The 25491-nt window shown below is 37.4% G+C and overlaps 2 protein-coding genes across 2 annotated transcripts in view; both read right to left on the reverse strand.

Annotated features, from left to right (window-relative positions):
* The window catches only part of LOC106138603 (uncharacterized), a 61295-nt gene that overhangs the window by 30049 nt on the left and 5755 nt on the right, over window positions 1-25491 (reverse strand). The window contains exon 2 of the mRNA XM_060953163.1: window positions 21293-21343. The gene's annotated coding sequence lies outside the window, so the exon portion shown is untranslated. The remainder of the gene's footprint in view (window positions 1-21292; window positions 21344-25491) is intronic.
* Window positions 23623-25491, reverse strand: part of LOC106138599 (uncharacterized) — a 29165-nt gene continuing 27296 nt past the window's right edge. Inside the window, exon 10 of the transcript XR_009657502.1 lies at window positions 23623-23666. The gene's annotated coding sequence lies outside the window, so the exon portion shown is untranslated. The remainder of the gene's footprint in view (window positions 23667-25491) is intronic.

The following is a 25491-nucleotide window of genomic DNA, read 5'->3' on the forward strand; positions in this document are numbered from 1 at the left end:
TTACTATACGTTTATATATATGTAAATGTTTGTGTTTATGTATCTTGGTCAAATTAAGGACGTCCTGGTAAAGGGTCAGGGCATGAAGAGAGTTATGAATGTGAATGAAGCAAAGGAAGTATGCAGAGATCGTGGCAAGTGGGAAGGGGTAGTCAATTCAACCCCCCATTTTAGTACTATAGGGGTCTATTTTTGAAAAAAACAAAGTATCCCACGTTAGAACGCAGATTTTTACACAAACAAATTCCTAACTGGTCCAACGATTTAGCCGTAAAAGCGAACAGACAGACATACATTCGCATAATATTAGTAAGGGATACCAGTCGTTATCAATAAACTTTAAACAGCGACATAGTCAGTATAGTATAGTAATAAATTACATACATACATACATATGGTCACGTCTATATCCCTCGCGGGGTAGACAGAGCCAACAATCTTGAAAAGACTGAATGGCCACGTTCAGCTATTTGGCTTAATAATAACTAGCGACCCGCCCCCCCGGCTTCGCACGGGTGCAAATTTCGGAAAAAATTATACATAAAAACCTTCCTCTTGAATCACTCTACCTGTGTTACAAAAAACCGCATCGAAATCCGTTGCGTAATTATAAAGATTTAAGCATACAGACAAACAAACTAAAATAGCGACTTTGTTTTATACTATGTAGTGATAAGTAATAAATTAACTAGTATTAAATAAAATCCAAGTACCTACCTACATAATGCTAACGACCCATTTCCAAAGCGATCAGGCCCGCCATGACCCGACCCTGACAGGTCCGGTCAGAAGCCTTACAAACTGTCACGTGATCAAAGTCGGAGGAAATAACGAGCGGAGGTATCATGTGATAGAACGGATTTATGTATGTGTTTAAAAGTATATTTGTGATGATTTTATTTAATCATAGTTTCTCGTTTTATGAGTGACGAGAGATAAGCCACAATTGTTCATATATGTTTGTTATTTTTTTGAATATTGAAAAAATAAAGAGTTCGTCTCAAAGAGATCGAAAGGTAAGTCTTCCCAATCACAAGAATCGTATCGATTAATTCGCTTATATTCACTACACGATGTACACAACAATATTTTATATATATGTATGTATTTCTTTATAATTTATTACTTGGGATTCTTCTTTTAGGCGATGGGCTAGCAACCTGTCACTATTTGAATCTCAATTTTATCGTTAAGCCAAACACGCTGAAAGTGGCCTATCAGTATTTTCAGGACTATTCTACCCCGCAAAGGATATAGATGTGATTATATGTATGTATGTATTTCTTTATTTTCTATGCGAAAAAGTAAGTCACAATGTCCGCCAATTTGCACAAAAATTAATAGTTTATATCCCATATCCGATCACGCTCGCACAGGTAATTTACAAACCTACAGAATTTTTAAGTCTTAAATTTAAAGAACACAATCGAAGCCCCATTTTCTATTCAACATATTATGCATTGCTGCAATTAAAAAAATAAATTAACTATTAACATATACATATATGGAATACACCTGACTATTACAGGCAAACTAGCGCCCGTGTCAATTAAAAATCATTTCAATGCGGTCTCCAGTAACAAATACTCGATGTATACGTATCGGATATAATATGTATACGTTCGTATCCGACTAGGATACTGTTACAGTGCGTGGTATTGTCATCGATTTTTTAACTCGACTGCTCAGTAACAATTGGTGCCGTGTGGTTCCCGGCACCAGTAAAAAAAAGAATAAGACCACTCCATCTTGTTTCCATGGATGTCGTAAAAGGCGACTAAGGGCTATCCCTTATAAATTAGGGATTCTTCTTTTAAGCGATGGGCTAGCAACCTGTCACTATATCTGAATCTCACTTCAATCATTAAGCCAAACAGGTGAACGTGGCCTATCAGTATTTTCAAGACTGTCGACTGAGGCTCTGTGTAAATTGTAATCTGCTTAACCAAATGCAGTTTGAATTTCCACCGAATAAGTTCCGACCATGATCAACAGTTCCTCATTTAGACATTAAGATAAGAGAGAGCCGTGACACGGTTGCCATTACGATAATGTTATCTTGTTAAGTCTTATCAAATTTAGTTTTGTTTCAAAATATACTTTCGCTCTCATTCCAATTTCTATACTTATAATGTAGTAATGTAGAGATAATGGTGCCGTGTGGTTCCCGGCACGAGTACAAAAGAGATAGGACCACTCTATCTCTTTCCCATGGATGTCGTAAAAGGCGACTAAGGGATAGGGTTACAAACTTGGGATTCTTCTTTAGGCGATGGACTAGCAACCTGTCACTATTTGAATCTCAATTCTATCATTAAGCCAAATAGCTGAACGTGGCCATTCAGTTTTTTTAAGATTGTTGGCTCTGTCTACCCCGCAAGGGATATAGACGTGACTATGTATGTAGAGATCAATATTTGTAAATTGACGTCCGGTGAAAATGCTGCAGTGTAGCTTGTTCCGCCGCTTCTTTTACACACACACTTTGGAAGCGGTAGTAGTCATAATTAGATTTAAGTGTTGTGACGTCAATAAGTGATACCTTGTATCCAATTTTGAAAATGAATCTATTCTATTCTATTATGTGTATGTTCCGACTCCGAAGAATAGGACAACTCCATCATTTTCCCATAGATGTCGTGAACGGCGATAAAGGGAGATGGCGCATATTAATTTGGTGCAAGGTGAGATCGTAGCAAAGAAGAAAGAAAGTGTGTCTCTTATAACTCTTTACAATATTAGTAGTAGAATTATCCTATTCCAATGTGCCTGAAACCACACGACAGAAGATATACAAACACAAAAATTACAAATACATACATACATACATATGGTCACGTCTATGTCCCTTGCGGGGTAGACAAAGCCAACAGTCTTGAAAAGACTGAATGGCCACGTTCAGCTATTTGGCTTAATGATAGAATTGAGATTCAAATAGTGACAGGTTGCTGGCCCATCGCCTAAAAAAGAATCCCAAGTTTGTTAGCCTATCCCTTAGTCGCCTTTTACGACATCCATGGGAAAGAAATTGAGTGGTCCTATTCTTTTTTGTATTGGTGCCGGGAACCACACGGCACTTCAAACTTACTTTACAAATGCTTTCAATTTTCTTTACAACTATAGACGTCGGCATTATCGAGATTTGGGTCACCGAAATACAAACAACAGTGTTTCGATCGAACATTCCTCGGGCCGTCGTCGTAGAAGACGATGTGTGTATGTATGTATGTTTGTTTAGCACGTACCTCCTTTCTCGGAAACAAGTAGTAGTAGTTGTGAAAGCGACGGATTTGTCAGTTTGTTTAGACAGATATGAAAGAAATATAATATACTTGATGCCGCCCGCGACTTCGTCCGCATGGAAACCCTATCAGTCCCGCGGGAACTTCGGGATAAAAAGTAGCCTATATGTTATTCTAGGTCTATATAGGTACATACCAAATTTCATCGTAATCGGTTCAGCAGTTTTTGCGTGAAAGAGTAACAAACATCCATACTGACATCCTGACATACTCACAAACTTTCGCATTTATAATATTAGTAGGACTATATCATAAACGACAGCCTTATTATTTTCAGATACGGTATGTATTGGTATTTTTAATATATTATAGTTATTCGAGTTTATTCGTTACAAACAAAAATACAAATTATTTCTCTATAAACTATTAGTTTGAAAGTATGAATGATAACAGTATTTCATCGAGCAGATTATAAACGTTAATTAAGAAAAAGGATTATTCTTTTGAGCGATGTGCAATCAATACGAGTACACCTAGTATTCAGTCACGAAAAACTATGTACTATATACTATAAATAAATATGTATATACGGGACAAATAACATAGATCGAATTAGTTAGCCTCGAAGTAAGTTCGAGAATTGTGTGACGGGATACTAACCCAACGATACTATATTTTATAATAAACTAGCGACCCGCCCTGGATTCGCACGGGTGCAAAATTCGGAAAAAATTATACATAAAAACCTTCCTCTTGAATCACTCTACCTGTTACAAAGAACCGCATCAAAATCCGTTGCGTAATTTTAAAGATTTAAGCATACAGACAAACAGACTAAAATAGCGACTTTGTTTTATACTATGTAATGATACTTATAAAGATAAACATATTAAAAAGATAACAAGGTCATAGGCTTAGAAACTTGAGATTCCTCTTGTAGGCGATGGGCTAGCAACCTGTCACTATTTGAATCTCAGGCTCTTTATCTCAGGCTCTGCCTACCCCGCAAGGGAAATAGACGTGATAATATTCTAGACCCAGGCCAATTAAAAAAAGTTCCGTTTCTCATCATGGCTAGGTAGATACAATTACCTATATGAAGTCAATATCATTTACTCTAACCAAAAACTAACGATCTATGCCACGTATAGCTGCAAAGCATAATAATAAAATTGAGGAAACATACTATAAATGCGAATAAACAGAATTTACTAACACTGAAGCTGATTCAAAACATCGATAAAACAAAATAAAATAATCGCTAAATCTATCAGGCCTTATTATCTAACTGTGGAACGCACTCAAACGCCTGTCAAAACAAACTCTGGACATTAGTGAACGCTTCATATTTAAACATTTAAAACCAAAAAAAGATTTTATAGAACACGACCGAAATAGACGGAGGGCGAGCGCGGAATGCGCTTCCGCCGTTCCAAATTTGAATTTCACGAACTCTTCTTTTTTTTTAGGCTAGTTGACGACGGCGTTACATATTTAATGCATGCATTGTCCATGTTCATGTCTAGATTTTCCTAGCATTTATGTTTTTTATTTTTAACTGTCTGTGACAAAAAAATGTTATGTTTCCGTTTGTGATGTTCGTTTGTAAATACTTTTTGTACATGTTACAAATTTTCGTCGTGAACGCAAGCAACCTGTAAGAACATTGCCTTCATAATTGTCCAAATTCAATCCATATCCATACACTATCACTATAAATAGAAAATATTACGAGTAGTAAACTATTGGACCGATTTTACTGATATAGGACACAGAAACAGACACAATTTTGAGCAGTAAAATATATATATTCTTAAAACCTGACTCACCCAATCAAGGATTCATGGTCAAACGCATACCCCGGGCTCCTCTCCAGAGCGGTGAGGATGCAACCGGGACGAATCCAGAAGAAAGAACATGTACTATTAAAAGGGGTGAGATGAGGTATCTCTGACCAGGTGGTGGGTGCTATAAATTAGTAGTTACAATTATTAATTCTGTATTAAGAATGAAAGGTGCCGTGTGGTTCCCGGCACCAGTACAAAAAAGAATAGGACCACTCCATCTCTTTCCCACGGATGTCGTAAAAGGCGACTAAGGGATAGGCTTATAAACTTGGGATTCCTCTTTTAGGCCATCGCCTACCTAGCAACCTGTCACTATTCGAATCTCAATTCTATCATTAAGCCAAACAGCTGAACGTGGCCATTCAGTCTTAAACTGTTGGCTCTGTCTACCCTGCAAGGGATATAGACGTGACCATATGTATGTATGGCGGGTGCTATAAATTAGTAGTTACAATTAATAATTGTGTAGTAAGAATGAAAGCTGATAAATTACGATCTTCTCCATAGTGGGGTCAATGACGAACAACCGCTAAGTTAGGCAATCTGGCGTATGGTCCATATCAAAAGCTTTCTCTCTCATCTCTGCGTGTTCCTAGTTTGTTTTTTTTTATAATATTTATTTAAATAAGGGACTCTTGTTTTAAAGACACGTCAGTCCCATTTTAACATACATTTATAAAATCACGCCTCTTTCCCGGAGGGGTAGGCAGAGACTACCTCCTTCCACTTGCCACGATCCCTGCATACTTCATCCGAGTGGAATAGTTAGTTTGGGCATCATTGATTGATTGGGATCAAGGATGAATAATTTTACCCGTTTTTCTTTCACATTGTCCGTTATTAAGGACGTCCTGGTAAAGGGTCAGGTCAAAAGTACCCGAAACCGCCGAGCTTGTATGAAGAGAGTTATGAATGTGGATGAAGCGAAGGAAGTATGCAGAGATCGTGGCAAGTGGAAAGAGGTAGTCTCTGCCTACCCCTTCGGGAAAGAGGCGTGATTTTATGTATGTATGTCCGTTATTTAAGTAAGTTATTTTTTTTTTGTCTACGGAAATTGAAGGTATATTGAAAAAACGCTATCGCTTATGACACGTACCGCACAACTGCGCAATGCGCACTTTGTCTAGACATTTTGTGGGAATTACCTAAAGCCTAGTGTTTTATTGCACCAACTTTAAACTGTTACACAACATATATTTTTTATCAAAGACCAGCTGATCTAGCTGAATCAAAGATAAGCTGCAGTGTAGTTTGTTCAGCCGCTTCTTCTACACATGCGCTTTGGAAGCGGCAGTACTTATAATAAGATTTAAGTGATGTGACGTCAATAAGTGATACGTTGTATCCAATTTTTAAAATAAATCTATTCTATACTATACTAAATATTGCGCGGCGCTTCGCTCCCGTGAAAAATTCCATTGAAAAAACCAGCCATGTTACGCCCGGTCTATTCTGCATCTGTGCCAAATTTCGTAAAAAAAAATCAATCCAATCGTAGTTTTTGAGTTTATCCGTAACAATCATACAAATATACAAATATTCTTGAGCCAAGGTCTTGGTTGCACAAAATTTAAAGGGTTACGCAACATATACTAATTTATCAAAGACTAGCTTTAGCGCGGCTCATCGCACCCGTGGGAAATTCCAGAAAAAAAAGTAGTATTGGTGCCGGGAACCACACGGGACCCGTGCATATTTATTTTTTATTACATACATACATACAATCACATCCACATCCCTTGCGGGGTAGACAGAGCCAACAGTCTTGAAAATACTGACAGGCCAAGTTCAGCTGTTTGGCTTACTGATAGAATTGAGATTCATATTAAAGCTAGTAACCTGCTAGCCCGCCGCCTAAAAGAAGAATCTCAAGTAAAATAAGAAAAAAGAAGAAGCCTTTCCCTTAGTCACCTTTTACGACATCCATGAGAAAGAGATGGGAGTGGTCCTATTTTCTTTTTCCTATTGGTGCCGGGAACCACACGGCACAACATGCACATTGCACATCACATATCGGAACCACCCATCCGCCGCTGCATATTATGACGTCGTCGCGTCGGTCGCATTGTAATGTTAATGCTGTTTAAATAATAAAACGCATCACGTGCTTGCATGTATGTAGGTTATTACTGCATTTTATTGTGTACCTACCATTGGTGCCGTGTGGTTCCCGGCACCGTTAGATAAGGGAATAGGACCATCTCTTTCCCATGGATGTCGTAAGAATAGAATAGATTACATACATACATATAATCACGTCTATATCCCTTGCGGGGTAGACAGAGCCTACAGTCTTGTAAAGATAGCCCACGTTCAGCTATTTGGCTTTAAGATAGGATTGAGATTCAAATAGTGACAGGTTGCTAGCCCATCGCCTAAAAGAAGAATCCCAAGTTTATAAGCCTACCCCTATAGAATAGATTTATTTTCAAAATTGGATACAAGGTATCACTTATTGACGTCACACGGATTCAATCTAATTATAACTACTGTCGCTTCCGAAGCGTATGTGTAGAAGAAGCGGCGGAACAAACTACACTGCAGCATTTTCACCGGACGTCAATTTACAAATATAGATCGCTTAAATCCACATCGTGGACGAATGCACATTGTCTACATTAAATGGCGACTAAGGGATAGGCTTACAAACTTGGGATTCTTTTTAAGGCGATGGGCTAGCAACCTGTCACTATTTGAATCTCAATTTTATCATCAAGTTAAACAGCTGAACGATGCCTTTCAGTCTTCACAAGACTGTTGGCTCTGTCTACACCGCAAGGGATATAGACGTCACTATATGTATGTACGTATGTATGACGTCACCATACGCAACCGCCGGTCGATGTGGGGTCAACGAACCCCAGGGGTTCGCCAGTGTTACCTGTGTCACCGCGGAATTAATGACACGAATAGGTACTTCAAAAAACTAAAATTGGTAAAAATTTAAAGCAAAAAAAAAAAAAACAAAGAAAAATATATAAAAAGTTGAAAATTATTGGAAATTAAAATGACAACACGTTTTACCTAGGCGATTAATGGTTTGGTACCTTACCTACCTATGTAATTCACATTTAAATTTACTAAGTATGTATAATGTACATACATACATACATATAATCACGTCTATAACCCTTGCGGGGTAGACAGAGTCAACAGTCTTGATAAGACTGACAGGCCACGTTCAGCGTTGATGATAGAATTGAGATTCAAATAGTGACAGGTTGCTAGCCCATCGCCTACAAAGAGTTTATTTATTTTTTTTGTCTTAACGGCCAGCGAATAATGAAATTTTAATCCTAAACCTATAGGGATAAGTACGAGTATCCCTTTGATAACACGCCAAAGTGTGACCTCGAAAGACCAGTTTAAGGAAAGAATAGAATAGAATAGATTCATTTTCAAAACAGGACACAAGATATCACTTATTGACGTCACATCGATTAAATCTAATTATAACTACTACCGCTTCCGAAGCGCATGTGTAGAAGAAGCGGCGGAACTAACTACACTGCAGCATTTTCACAGGAGCTCAATTTAAAAATATAGATCGCTTAAATCCACTTTTTGACGGCCTCTGTGGCGCAGCGGTAGTGCGCTCGTCTGTGACACCGGAGGTCCCGGGTTCGAATCCCGGTCAGGGCATGATGAGAAACGAACTTTCTCTGATTGGCCTGGGTCTTGGATGTTTATCTGTATAAGTATTTATTATAAAGTGTAGTATCGTTGAGTTAGTATCTCGTAACACAAGTGTCGAACTTACTTCGAGGCTAACTCAATCTGTGTAATTTGTCCCGTAAAAAAAAAAAAAAAAAAAAAAAAAATGAATAGTGAAATTTTAATCTTAAACCTATAGGGATAAGGACGAGTATCCCTTTCATAACACACCGAGGGGTGCCCTCCTGAATAGCCTGGTCAAGGAAAACTGGGTCGGCCTCTTGCGTCGCATTTTTCCTGAGGGATGTGTGTCTTTGTTCCGGTATGGAGGGGGAGCTTAGCTGACACTGTGAATGGTAAATTTATTTTACCCTACTGCAAAAGTAGGGTGCGATATTGAGTTGTATGTTTGTTTGACGTATCAAAGCAACTTAAGCAGAGATGATAATTGAGGTGTCAAGTTTTGAAAAAAAAAGGATAGATCGCAGGTTAGATGGAGAGATAATTTAAAGATACATACATATACATAAAATCACGCCTTTTTTCACGAATTTTTCAATTCGATCCAGCAGTTGCTGAGATTAGCGCGTTCAAACAAACAAACAAACTCTTCAGCTTTATAATATAAGTAGGTATAGATAGGTTTAACTATTGCGTTGCGTCGCTTATTATGTAGAACGCGTTGGTATGGTTGGCTTTCAGTAGAAAATCGATGGAGGCAGTTCCCGATTTCCGGTCACGCAACCTATGCTGAAAATAGGACATTTATATAGGTAACGAAATTATTTAGCAAAGTGCCGTGCGGTTCCCGGCACCAATAGAAAAAAAGAATAGGACCGCTCAATCTGTTTCCCATGGATGTCGTAGAAGACGACTAAGGGATAGGCTTAAAAATTTGGGATTCTTCTTAAAGGCGATGGTCTAGCAGCAACCTGTCACTATTTGAAGCTCAATTCTAACTTAAAGCCAAATAGCTGAACGTGGCCTGTCAGTCTTTTCCAGACTGTTGACTCTGTCTACCCCGCAAGGGATACATACGTGATTATTTGGATGGATATATGTATATGTATGTAAGCAGAAACAATATCTTTCCACTTTTCACACGATCCTTGCAAACTTTTTTCGCTTTAATATCCACATTGCATATTGGCTCTGTCTATCCCGGCCGCCGATTATAAACCCGCTATAGCAATGACATCATACCAAAAACTGGTAGCGGAAACACACAAAAATAGATGGTAGACACTACAATGTACCATTCATACGAGAATTAACGTTGATTAACATAATTAGGTTACCACGTTGCCGAGGCACAGATACACATACATACATTTCACGTCTTTATCCTTTAGTAGATTTTGCGCCAAATTCCCCCACAAAGGTCGCGGAGTTCAGACTGGAGGCGGGTCGGAGGGGAGGGATCCATGGTCAAAGGCATACCCCGGGCTCCTAGTCAGTGCGGTGAGGATGCACATACATACATACATACATATGGTCACGTCTATATCCCTTGCGGGGTAGACAGAGCCGACAGTCTTTAAAAGACTGATAGGCCACGTTCAGCTATTTGGCTTAATGATAGAATTGAGATTCAAAGAGTGACAGGTTGCTAGCCCATCGCCCAAAAGAATCCCAAGTTTGTAAGCCTATCCCCCCTTAGTCGCCTTTTACGACATCCATGGGAAAGAGATGGAGTGGTCCTATTCTTTTTTGTATTGGTGCCGGGAACCACACGGCACGGTGAGGATGCAACCGGGACTAAAGCCAAGTGGAAGAAGGAAGAAAAAAAGGGCAAAACTTTCCAAGAACTCGAACTCAATCTTGGTTGCCGCGGTACCTACTATGTTGTGACCCAAATAGCCCTTTTGTTCCGATGTGAGAACCTACGGTAAAAGGTACATTCGTATACAAAAGTATTTAAATTTATTATACGTATGACTGCCTCACGAGCTAAATATTTATTGATTTTCAAGACTGATGATTTTGTCTACCCCGTATGGGTGTAAGACGTAATTATACATACGTACATATAGTCACTGCGGGGTGGACAGAGCCAACTGCCTTGAAATTAATAGGCCACGTTCATCTGTTTGGCTTAATGACAGAATTGCGATTCAAATATTGACAGGTTGCTAGACTAACGCCTACAAGAGGAATCCCAAATGTATAAGACTATACCTTAGTCGCCTTTTACGACATACATGGGAAAGAAATGGAGTGGTCCTATTTATTATTACATACATACATATACAAAATTTTATTAAAATCGGTCCAGCGGTTAAGCTTTGAGAGCGGAAAAGTGAGGCAGACCTCACAATATCAGATAATGGAAGTGCTGATTTTTATGTACATACTTACATACATATAATCACGTCTATATCGCTTGCGGGGTAGACAGGGCCAAGAGTTTTGAAAAGACTAATAGGCCACGTTAAGCTGTTTAACTTAATGATAGAATTGAGATTCAAATAGTGACAGGTTGCTAGCTCATCGCCTAAAAGAACTCAAAGAAATGCTGTTTCATTACTCGGAATATAACTTAAACCCAAGATGACCGCCAATGATTTTGTTACCGTCAGTACTTGTAAGCTTTCCTTTCAAACAACGTTAGTTCTAAAATAAACTTTACTAAATTGAAAAAGCGGTGAAAATGTACAATTTTACGGTGGAATGACTCTCTTTTAATATTATTCGGATTTCGCATAATTCACACTGTTCCAATAACTGGAGATTCAGTTCAGCTTGTAGGTAACTATCAAAATTGTGGCTCTTTTCAAGGTAGTTGGCTCTGTATAACCCGTGTAAAGGGCGTCGATTGTATGTCTGTACGTATAAAATGTCACATTTCCTTCGTTTTTTACCAACAATGTAATAATAAAATTGGACAGAAACAGTACGTATATAATTACATACATATAATCACGTCTATATCCCTTGCGGGGTAGACAGAGCCAACAGTCTTGAAAATACTCAATTGGCCACATTCAGCTATTTGGCTTAATGATAGAATTGAGATTCAAATAGTGACAGGTTTCTAGCCCGTCGCATAAGTGAATCCCAAGTTAATAAGCCCTTTCGTTAGTCGCTTATTACGACATCCATAAGAAAAAGACGGAGTAAATAAATAAATAAATAAATATATACGGGACAAATTACACTGATTGAGTTAGCCTCGAAGTAAGTTCGAAACTTGTGTTACGAGATACTAACTCAACGATACTATATTTTATAATAAATACTTATATAGATAAACATCCAAGACCCAGGACAATCAGAAAAAGTTCTTTTCTCATCATGCCCTGGCCGGGATTCGAACCCGGGACCTCCGGTGTCACAGACAAGCGTACTACCACTGCGCCACAGAGGCTTTAATATCGACATTGCATATTGGCTCTGTCTATCCCGGCCGCCGATTATAAACCCGCTATAGCTATGACATCATACCAAAAACTGGTAGCGGAAACACACAAAAATAGATGGTACTACAATGTACCATTCATACGAGAATTAACGTTGATTAACATAATTAGGTTACCACGTTGCCGAGGCACAGAAACACATACATTTCACGTCTTTATCCTTTAGTAGATTTTACGCCAAATTCCCCCACAAAGGTCGCGGAGTTAAGACTGGAGGCGATGATGATGAGCATGCCTTGACCGGGATTCGAACCCGGGACCTCCGGTGTCACAGACAAGCGTACTACCGCTGAGCCACAGAGGCCGTCAGTGGTCCTATTCTTTTTTCTATTGTTACCTGAGACCACACGGCATCAATAGAAAATCAAATAAATAATTGATGTAATTTATTCGTACCTATTATTCACATGACCTGTAACGCTTTATCACTGGCATGCGAGCGTTACTGTCGCAATGTGAAGACCGTTGTGTTCCGATGATGAATCTCGTGCGAGCCGACAAAGGGCCGTGACACTTGAAAGCCCCATAGCGTGATTTTTACAGAAAACGTACCTACAACTCTCTCTCTCTGTCTCTTCCGAGATATTATGTTAGGTCAAGTGTCGAAATGTCCAAAAGTCAATTTACTTTTTGTTTTAGTACTCACATCAAATGTAGTATGTATTATATTAATCTATATGTTTGTACTCACATGAATGTGGATGAAGCGAAGGAAGGTAGCAAGTGGAAAGAGGTAGTCTCTGCCTACCCTTCCGGGAAAGAGGCGTGATTTTTTGTATGTTTGTATATCAAATGTAGAAATTAAATAAACTAGCTTTTTATAAGTCCCCCATACTAACCTGGCTAGGGTATTGAGATTGCGAACCTATAAGCAATATCGCCCACTCCGGGTTCAATGACCCGATGACTCAGCACTCCATACCGGTTGTAGGGCAGAAGATAATGCCTCTCGATGATCGTGCTGATTATGATTATTTATTTTGCCACATACATATATTTGTATAATCACGTCTATATCCCTTGCGGGGTTGACAGGGCCAACAGTGTTGAAACGACTGTAAGGCTACGTAAATCCGTTTGGCTTAATGATAGAACTCTCTCTTCATTCAAACGACGAGTTAAAGACTATTATCTCTCCAAATAGACTTATATATATTATATATATATATTGGTATGTTTATGTAGTTTATTACTGTCATTTATTTAATTATGTAAGTACTAGCATGTATGTTTAGTTAAATATGATAAACGTTATTTATGCACACGGCATACCGCTCTAAAATTCATCTTTCCTCTCACGGGTCTACTGGAAGAGATTTCTATTGAAATAAGTAGCACCTTTGTACTAGAATTATTGTAATAAATGCTCCTGTATATAATTTTGTGTACATAAATAAAAGTGCCGTGTGGTTCCCGGCACTATTACAAAAAAGAATAGGACCACTCCATCTCTTTCCCATGGATGTCGTAAAAGGCGACTAAGGGATAGGCTTATAAACTTAGGATTCCTCTTTTAGGCGATGGGCTAGCAACCTGTCACTATTTGAATCTCGGTTCTATCATTAAGCCAAATAGCTGAACGTGGCCATTCAGTCTTTTCAAGACTGTTGGCTCTGTCTACCCCGCAAGGGATATAGACGTGATCATATGTATGTATGTATGTATGTACATAAATAAATAGGGTACCGGACAGTAATCGAAAAAAAATCTAAGTTGTGTTTTAAAATAAAGTTTGTTATACAAGAACATCACATAATAAAGATTTTTAAGAAATAACAATGATTTATAATTTTAAATCAATAAATAAAGTTGCAAAAATCCAATATTTTTTATCTGTGCAGCGTAAGAACCCAAACACCAATCACAGTGAGTGACGTCATACGTAATGAGTGATAAGTAAACACCACTGCTTTGTATGTTATTTCGAGTTATTCTACGATTTATTTGCATTTTTCTAAAAATATTTAATTGTAATTAGTTATGAATTGAAGGACTTTACTCATAACAGAAGTTGTCGCAAGTGCTTGAAGCCGCCTATCAAGCTTTTATCATGGAACAAGGTTACAAACCGACAATAGAAATCTCCCAAAAGATTGATATTTTCATGGTGGGCAGTTCCTTTGCCACTAATACCGACTTTTATTTGCTTAATTAAGCAATGTGGAAACATTTGTGTAAGTATTTCAACCTCTTTTTGTTTATCTTAACAACAGAAATGATTGAAGAAATTACAAACGAAAACATACCTAAAACTAGTTTCATTGTTTACAAAGTTATTTTCACATATTTTTTTCTATGATTTTAAAGGTTAGATATTTATGGGTTTTGCATGTTTCTAGATCTGCGAGAAAATACTTAAATTATCCAAGCACTGATCACTTGTAATATGGCTTGTAGTTTGTTTTTCAAACATATGACGTCACGCGATCAGAATTGACGTAAAGTGCTGTTTTCGCGGCAATTTTAAATAAATTACGTTTTTCTCGTTTTTAAATACTCCAAAAGATTTATTTATTTAAAATAATATTTTTTATGGATATATAAATAAATAAAGATTATTTTTAAACACAATCTGAAAAGTTGTCCGGTACCCTATAGAAATGAGATTCAAATAGTGACAGGTTGCTAGCTCATCTCCTACAGAAAAATCCCAATTGTATTAGACCATCCCTTAGTCACCTATTTAGACATCCATGGGGAAGAGATCGAGTGGTCCTATTCTTCAATGCCGGGAACCACACAGCGCTAGTGGTTATTTGGACCGAATTAGCGTCTTTTCCTCGATAACAGCCGGCAACACTGTCCCAGATTGATCAAGGTTAAACCATATTAACATACATACATATAATCACGTCTATATCCCTTGCGGGGTAGACAGAGCCAACAGTCTTGAAAAGACTGATAGGCCACGTTCAGCTGTTTGGCTTTATGATGGAATTGAGATTCAAATAGTGACAGGTTGCTAGCCCATCGCCTAAAAGAAGAATCCCATGTTTATAAACCTATCCCTTAGTCGCCTTTTACGACATCCGTGGGAACGAGATGGAGTGGTCCTATTCTTTTTTTTATTATATTAAAGTTTCATATAATCTGTATCCAAAGGGTATCTCTCTTTCCCTCACCTCCTCTCTCCCTCTCCCTTTACGAGTACCCGTAATCGTCGAATATGCATGAAAAAAGTAATGAGTGTAGAGGAAGCGGGAGAGGTCTGTGAGGATCGTAGCAAGTGGAAATCTATAGTCTCTGCCTACCCCAATGGGAAACAGGCGTGATTGTATGTATGTATGTATGTATCAATATATAATCCTCAGATACTACTATAAAGTACCCGAAACCGCCGAGCTTGCATGAAGAGAGTTATGAATGTGGATGAAGCGAAGGAAGTATGTAGTGATCGTGGCAACTGGAAAGATGTAGATGATTGATACGTGATTTTATGTATGTATGTATGTATACTGCATATGCATACATACAATCACGTCTATATACTATGCGGGGTAGACAGAGCCGACAGATTTCAAATGGCTGAAAGGCCACGTTCAGCCGTACCTATCGTAATAACCAAAACAACTAACTAATTTCCAATTCAAACAATATGATTCATTTACCCTTGACTGTTATAACGTTATTGAATCACGACGGCGCTAAAATTAAATGTCGATTTAGTTAACATAATGTATGCTAATACATGTTAAGACGAAGAGAATTATACGATATAATATAATACAAATTATCTTTATTGCCCATTAAAAAAAATACATATGTAGCAGAAATCTCAATTCCATCATAAAGCCAAACAGCTGAACGTGGCCTCAAAGTCTTTTCAAATCTGTTGGCTCTGTCTACCCCGCAAGGGATATAGACGTGATTATATGATTGTATGTATGTAGCAGAAACATACATTGTGAATATGTTGAGCAAAGGCGGACTTATCGCTAAGCAATCTCTATTTTTTTTCCGTTCTATCATCAAGCCAAAAAGCTAAACGTGGCCTTTCAGTCTTTTCACTGTTGGCTCTGTCTACCCCGCAAGGGACATAGACGTGGCTTTATGTATGTACGTATGTATGCAATCTCTAATTTTATGTTGAACTTCCTGTGCCCGCGACTTCGTACGCATAGAAGAGTCTGTCGTGGTTATTCTCCGTTGTATGCTGTACAAGGTGTTAATATAAATGTATTTTTGTACAAACTTATATTTGACGTAGGTACTGTTTTTTTTTTTATTCAAAATTATAAAACACCAAATCAAATCTTTTCCAGACCTGTTGTTGTTAAATACATAAGCAATTTAAGATTTTCCGATACTTATAAAGTAGGTAATTAATTTTTTATTGGTATATCAGATAGTTAAATAAATAGATGGGTAATAACGCTTATCATAATACACTCATATTATCCATATAAATACCAATTATCCAATAGGGCTAGGCAGAAAGAGTATTCCTCCTTTGAGAAAGATCCGTCAAGCTTTTTTATGATAAATTGTATTATACGAAATTTTAAAAAAAGAAAAACAAAACTCACCGGGCAATTACCTTACATAACATCGCATTAGTGCGAGCGAGACGGGTAGATAGTTCACTTCCGGACGGGGCGGCGTTCCGCAGGACGCGTCCAATTGGGAGCGTGCGGAAACGCGTCGCGGGAAGGTGGCGCGCGATTCGAACTCGTTCGAAATTTGCAATTTTGTGACGTCAGAGTGTAGTCAACCTTCTTGGTATACGCCATACGGTTGCCATGATTCTTATTGGGAACTATATTTTCTATCACCAAAATTTATATTTGTCATCAAGTTGTATCACCTAATAAATAGATCTATCGCCACGAAATATTTTCGTTCTCAGATAAAGAAAAATTGTTCCCAGGTATGAATAATCAAATTAATGTTAATATATGTGTAAAATAAGAGATCGATAACCAATAAAATTATATTGAATTACATGAATATAAACTTCGTTCTTATAATAATAGTTTTGTTACTTAAATAATAGCTCTGTGCTCAGAATGGTAGATCTGTCACCAAATAAATCGATTATCGATCCCTGACTGCGACTCCTTTATATTTGATATTTTGTCACCAATACAGTAGTAACATTTTATTTCGTTCAGATATTAAATTAATAGTATTCGTTACCAATTTAATACATCAATTTATAATTTTAATGAAAAAAATGATCAAAGGGGCGGAGACAAATTGGCGCGCTTTAAAAATTGACCAATCCGGCCTCAACGATGGGTAGTAGTTAACTATTGATTATTTTAACTTTAATTAAGTGTTTTATCTACTATTCTGCTAGCCATAAGCCAGCTATTTTAAACCAGCGCTGATTGTTCAGTGGTTATTATTTTTAAGAATAAATATTGATTATTTTAACTTTAATTAAGTGTTTTATCTACTATTCTGCTAGCCATAAGCCAGCTATTTTAAACCAGCGCTGATTGTTCAGTGGTAATTATTTTCAACAATAAATATTGATTATTTTAACTTTAATTGTTTTATTTACTACTCTGCTAAAAATTTTATTTAAATATATAATTTATACTACCAGTGGAAATTTAGAACCTTGGGAGTCTAGTTAAGTAGCAGAATCTTTTGGTTGAAACGATGATGACAACCCTAATTTTTTATTTGAACTTAATGCAATTTTCTAGTAATATAATATGATTTATTGGTGATCTCTTTAAATTAGTTTGCTTAAATACTTATTAGGACACACCTATTATAATACATACAAAAACATTTATTTGGTACTAGACCTTATATCTCAGGATTTTAGGTGATTTATTGTGGAACTGATTTTGCATTGTTTGGTGACTACATTTTGGTGACAGATCTACTATGTTGAGGACAAACCCTATTATTTAAGAAACACAAAACTAATTAAATTGGTGATAGCTTAAATGATACCCATGTCAAATATTTTTATTTTATGTTCAATAATATAGTGATTTTAAACTGATTATCTCTCTCCTCTTTTCTCCTTCTATCTTCTGTAGGAATAACTAACTTTGTAACTATACTTCCTACAAGAGTAATCGTTACTTTTAAAGTTCTATATGCCGTGTGGTTGCCGGCACCAATAAAAAAAAATATGGGACCATTCCATCTCGTTACCATTAATGTCGTAAAGGGCGACTAAGGGCAGGCTTATAAACTTGGGATTCTTCTTACTTCGAAAATAGTCACATCGAAAATGGTACACATGGCCGAGGTGGGATTCGAACCTGTGCCTTTATGCGCGTCACGCATTTTAACCCGGCATCTTAGCGATTTGACCACCGGCGCTCTAAAGAACGAATAAAAAAAGGAATAGGACAACCCCATCTCTCTCCCATGAATGTAGTAAAAGGCGACTAAGGGACTTTTAAACTAGGGATTCTTTTTTTAAGGCGATGGTCTAGTCTCAATTCTATCATTAAGCCAAACAGCTGAACGTGGCCTATCAGTCTTTACAAGACTGTTGGCTCTGTCCACCACGCAGGGGATACAGACGTGACTATATGTATGTATGTATGTATGTTGAGGGCGAATGTGTTTCAGTGTAATTGTTGTATCGCCTAGTTACATACATATAACCACACGGCACTACCCTGTTCACCCTCAAAGCAATAAAAACTCTAACCCTCGCATACCTTAGCAACAAGGTTATCGATTGCGACTTGTTGGCGTCACCCATAGATCAAGCAAATGTACAGACACGTCAAACTCCTGGCTTTTTATTATTATTTTTTATTTTATTTTATTTTACAAGGAAGACCATCAGCTAATTATATGACAATACATAAACACGATACATAACCAGGAAGCCAATTATAGGTCCTCACAAATAGAAATACAATGGTGATATAAAAGTTGAACAAAACTAAACACGCCACTCGCAATCGTGTACAACAAGTAAAGTGGCTGACAAGTGCTTAAAAGTCTAAGAATTAACAATATATATAATATAAATAAAAACTACTAATCCTGTAAGTGCTCATACAAAATTTATTTATTTATTGACAATAACCAACCCTATCATTACAGTGTTACCCGATGCGATAGAGTAGCTAATTAAATTATAATTATATTAAGCAATTTTTAGTGTACATATAGTAAGGATAATTCATTCCAACAAGATGGAGTCTAAGATTAACTCTTTGAAAATTCCAATATTTAAAGGGAAAAAGGTGTCATGATATGTGTTTTTTTTGCGTCACGCATAAAATAAATTTTAAGCCAACCCAATATATTATCAGACTCTCCCGTCTGGCACACCCCACGCGGGTCATAGAACTCATTCGTCTGTACTCTATAATCTATGGTCGTTGGGAAGTTTAATTTCAGTAAGGGTGCTATTCTGAGAAATCTCGTGGATATTTCAAATTTTCCTTTTAATTTGTTTAGAATAGGGGGTTGTTTAAAAATGTATTATTAATTCACACACTAGCCTCTTACAGAAAAGTTATAATTTTACATAAGTATCGAAAAAGTACGATCATCTTTTGTATTTTTTTTTAAGAACAATGATTTAAGACGAATTAAAGTTAGGATTATTTTTATGTTAATTAAGTTTTTTATTATAGTTTTCTTTATTTTTACCAACACACAGTATTTTATTTTACTTCCCGGATAATTATCTGAACAGGGGTTACAAAAGATTATGTCAAAAATACACTATATACCAGCTGTTACAGGCGACTTTGAACGCTTGGAAGGTTCTATCATCGTTACACGGCGTAGACCGTTGTCAGGTAAATAACATACATATATACATGATAATTTCTGACTCATATCATAAATTTTGTGGGCAATCGCACCCGTGCCGTGTGGTTGCCGGGTTTAAAAGAAAAAAGAATAGTATCGCTCCGTTTCTTTCCCGTGGATGTCGTAAACGGCGACTAAGGCATAGGCTTTTTTACTTGAGATTTTTCTTTTAGGCGATAGGCTAGCAACCTGTCACTATTTGTTGAATCTCAATTCTATCACTAAGCCAAACACCTGAACGTGGCCTATCATTCTTTTCAAGACGTTGGCTCTGTCTACCCAGCAAGGGGTATAGACGTGATTATATGTAGGCATATTTTCCTGCCGACGTTTTAGTGACTCTACGATATGCCGCTTCTGATCAACTAACAACTCTATCCCATTCTCAACTCAACCCTTAAACACAGCGACACTTCACTCAAGCATTGCATTTCCATAGACTAACGAATCAACCTTTATTTTCATGCCTTTTTACATTCCCTAATGGGATTTCAGTTCCGTTCTGTTTAGTATAGTTTTAACGAGTGCGGTAAAAACAAATAGTAGTTTTTTGTTTTTTGTTATTGACAATTTTTTGGCAACAATAAAATTACTAAAACATTATTATTTATTAAAATATACATACATACATACATAAAATCACGCCTCTTTCCCGGAGGGGTAGGCAGAGACTACCTCTTTCCACTTGCCACGATCTCTGCATACTTCTTTCGCTTCGTCCACATTCATAACTCTCTTCATACAAGCTCGGCGGTTTCGGGTACTTTTGACCTGACCCTTTACCAGGACGTCCTTAATTTGATCAAGATACGTTCGTCTAGGTCTTCCCACTTACTTCCCATTATTAAAATATTGTTGCTACAAACACAGTAACTTGCCGCTTTTTACTGAATTATCTAGTTCCTTTATTGTTTGCCGGTCGATTGGAAGAGATCCCTACATGAGATAAGTCCGCCATTGCAAGTGATTTGTTTCTTTTATAACTATATACTATTTTCTTGTTACTGTGTAAATGCAATAAAGATATAACAAACAAACAAACATTTTTAGGTGCCGTGTGGTTTCCGGCACCAATACAAAAAATAATAGAACCACTCCATCTCCTTCCCATGGATGTCGTAAAAGGCGACTAAGGGATAGGCTTACACACTTGGGATTCTTTATTAAGGCGATGGGCTAGCAACCTGTCACTATTTGAATCTCAATTCTATAATAAAGCCAAATAGCTGAACGTGGCCTATCAGTCTTTACAAGACTGTTGGCTCTGTCTACCCCGCAAGGGATATAGACGTGATTATATGTATGTATGTATGTATTTATAAGAACACGAAATAATTAACTACATATATATTATGAGAATAATTAAAAAAAAAACACTTACAAACTCGCTTGGTCTGCCTCACAGCGAACGCCTTGAAATCATACACACACTCTGTAAACAAAAAAACAAAACAATTTTTATTCATAATAATAATCATTTATTCCTTGAATATTGTTTACAATGATGGGTCTTAATTATTTAGGTACAGTTTTTGTGCACACATATTCTACCTCCGGCGTCGGAATTATATAAGTACTACATATATTTTAAATAAACGCTCGGTCTAATTATGATCATTTTGTCAATATTTCAATTCAAATGTAGATAGATAGATAAAACGTTTATTCGACAATGCTATAAACACAAACAAATATAACAATAATGTAATGAAAATAAAAGATACTATGTTTATCATAATTTGTCAATTTCTCACTTTCACACTTACAACAAGAACCTCCATTTCAACTGGGACGGTTTATTTTTTTTTAGAGACGCTATTTTGTTTGTTAGGCAATAAATTCTTTATCAAATGGGTATACAAGGATATTACTATTATATAAGGAAGTATGCAGGGATCGTGGCAAGTGGAAGGAGGTAGTCTCTGCCTACCCCTCCGGGAAAGAGGCGTGATTTTATGTATGTATGTACTATTTGATAATTGTAGCGTTGATGGGTCTCTGCTATTTGATACAGATAAGTCATCTAGGAGGGTTAAAAAGTGGCGCACGCGCACGGATAAGGACATAACCACACATAACCCTAATTCCGGACGCAGACTCGCCTACGCTACACATGACCTTGTTATCTATTTCAGTCAATCATATTCGTGGGGCACTCACTTGTACCATTACTACAGTTAAAATTGATATTGTGAAGTTGACGTTGTTGAAGAAAATGCTGCAGTGCAGTATGTTACCGCTTCTTCTGCACTGACGCCTTGGAAGCGGCAGTAAACTTAGTTTTAAGTAATTTATTTGACGTCAACCAATGTTGTTAAATCATACGTTTTGACTATTATTAAGCGATATGAAGTATCCTATAATAATGAAATACATTATAATAATAATGAATAACAATTTTGAATTTGAATATGGTCACGTCTATATCCCTTGCGGGGTAGACAGAGCCAACAGCTTTGAAAAGACTGAATGGCCACGTTCAGCTATTTGGCTTAACGATAGAATTGAGATTCAACTAGTGACAGGTTGCTAGCCCATCGCCTAAAAAAGAAACCCAAGTTTGTAAGCCTATCCCTTAGTCGCCTTTTACGACATCCATGGGAAAGAGATGGAGTGGTCCTATTCTTTTTTGTATTGGTGCCGGGAACCAGCCAAAAACTAAATTTCAGATAAAATTTTTCGGTCACCCATCTTACAACTGGACAGTGATTGCGTTGCTTAACTCGCTTTATCTAGTGATGCGTCCAAGGCCGTTCACAACATCGAGTCATGCTCTGATAGTCACGAATTGTCCGTATTCGCTACTTAGTTTGGATATGAATGAAGCGCAACCATTTTAGGGTTAGGTAGTGGAAAATACTTATATATACAATATACATACTTTACTAGCGACCCGCCCCGGCTTCGCACTGGTAGCATTTATAGATATAAAGCTTCCTCACAAAACCCTCTTACCAACATTTACGGGACTGACGATAGAAGAAGGAAGAAGTATGGATATATCTATATTAACCACCGTACCGTGTGTTCCGTGTGGTTTTCGGCACCAATAAACAAAAAAAAATAGGACCCATATCGTCTCATTCCCATGGATGTCGTAAAAGGCGACTAAGGGATGGGCCTTTGAACTTGTATTCTTCTTTTAGGCAATGGGCAATAGCAACCTGTGACTATTTGAATCAATTCTATCATGAAGCCAAGCAGCTGAACGTGGCATATCAGTGCTTTCGACTTCGTAAACCCTATCAATCCCGCGGGAACTCCGGGATAAAAAGTAGCCTATGTTATTCTGGGTCATTTGTGGGTGTAATTACATCGTAATCAGTTCAGTAGTTTTTGCGTGAAAGAGTGACAAACATCCATACTGACATACTCACAAACTTTCGCACTTATAATATTAGTAGGATATTTGTACAGAACCTTTAGCTCAAAAACGCCACACCCTTGACATATTTAAATATAATTGCATCACTGAAGCATTGTAAAGGTTATTTTCAACAAAATGCAGAGTCCTTTTGTGCATTGTGGTATTCAAATTTATCTCTCAGTTTATTGTTACCTACATATAATTTTCATCTTTATCCCTTACGAGGCAGACAGAGCCGGTAAAGCAAAAACCGAAAGCGCAGCTGTATGGCTTGGTGATGGAATTGAGATTCAAATATTGACAGGTTGCCAGCTCATCTTGATGAAGTTTTTACATACATACATACATAAAATCCCGCCTCTTTCCCGGAGGGGTAGGCAGAGACTACCTCTTTCCACTTGCCACGATCTCTGCATACTTCCTTCGCTTCATCCACATTCATAACTCACTTCATGCAAGCTCGGCGGTTTCGGGTACTTTTGACCTGACCCTTGAAGATTTTTATGGTAAGAGAAGCCGCTGTCACGGGCAGGCAGGGGTTAAGTCGTGAAAGCGCAACAGACAGACAAACATTACACAAGTATGAACTACTTAACAAACGTACAAGTTAAAGGTTACCGGCACCAATACAAAAAAGAAAAGGACCACTCCATTTCTTTCCCATGGATGTCGTAAAAGGCGACTAAGGGATAGGCTTACATACTTGTGATTCTTTTTTTAGGGCGATGAGCTAGCAACCTGTCACTATTTGGATCTCAATTCCATCATTAAGCCGAGCAGCTAAACGTGGCCATTCAGTCTTTTCAAGACTATTGGCTCTGTCTACCCCGTAAGGGATATAGACGTGACTATATGTATGTGTGTACTTAACAAACTTCCCGAGGATTATCGACACAGACGGACACACCAACTGACGACGAGTGCAACGACCCTCGGTGAAAGCCCATTGTTCGTGGTCGCCCCGGTTCGATTCCGTGATGCGGAGTGCCAATTTTATTTTGCCAACAACCCCACGATGAAAAGGAGCGTGTTGAAGTTTGTATACCGTGTGATTTCCGCCATTTGTAGGGAACTTAAAGCACATTGGAACATAATTCACACATTCAGTTGCTGAAATGTGCATGTTCTTCCACGGACAATGACTCATAGTAATCCTAATAATAATCTTATACGAGTATGTTCATAAAATTCTCGTGTCATAATATTCGTAGCCGTACTCCTCCGAAACGACTTGACCGATTCTCATGAAATTTTGTGGCCAAATTGAGTAGGTCTAAGAATCGGTCAACATCTATTTTTCATATAAAATTATTTATATGGCAAGACAACGTTTGCCGGGACAGCTAATATAATGTTAAAAATTATGTGTGGGTTTTTGTTACTCTTTCACGCAAAATATACTAAACGTATTTTGATGAAATTTTGTACACGGTTAAAATATAGTGAGTTTTTCTGTTTGGTCAGCTGGTAGACTGGTAGTAGAGAATGCCAAACGGCATTAAGTTCGCTTTCTGAACATTTATTTTTTGTGTAATAACGTTTTAAATAAATAAATAAATCTTTATTTATTTAAAACTTTATTGCACAAAAAACTGTTATATAGTCTAAAGCCTTCCTCGATAAATGGTCTATTCAACACAAAAATAATTTTTTCAATTAGAACCAGTAGTTAGCGCGTTCAAACAAACAAACTCTTCAGCTTTATAATATTAGTATAGTAGAGATGTAATCGCTCGGAAGTCTTAAATATTTTCATTTGACGGTAACCTTAGCCGGTAATAATAATGTCGTCCAGTTAGCATGATGTAATCTACAATTTGAGACGTAACCTTGCTCTGGGATGAGCCTGACTGCATCGCTGCAATGACATCAACGTGTGACGTTATCGACACACTCATATTATGAAGTTCCGACCCCACACATTTCATAACTACACATACATCCTACTACTATTATAAAGGCGAAAGTTTGTATGGATGTTTGTTACTCTTTCACGCAAAAACTACTGAACCGATTACCATGAAATTTGGTATGTAGGTAGCTGAAGACCCAGAATAACACATAGGCTACTTTTTATCCCAGAGTTCCCGCGGGATTGATAGGGTTTCCATGCGGACGAAGTCGCGGGCGGCCTCTAGTACATATATACATATGGTCACGTCTATATCCCTTGTGGAGTAGACAGAGCCAACCCTTAGTCGCCTTTTACAACA

Source organism: Amyelois transitella, chromosome 31 (assembly GCF_032362555.1).
Source record: "Amyelois transitella isolate CPQ chromosome 31, ilAmyTran1.1, whole genome shotgun sequence".
In the NCBI taxonomy this organism is placed as follows: Eukaryota; Metazoa; Arthropoda; class Insecta; order Lepidoptera; family Pyralidae; genus Amyelois; species Amyelois transitella.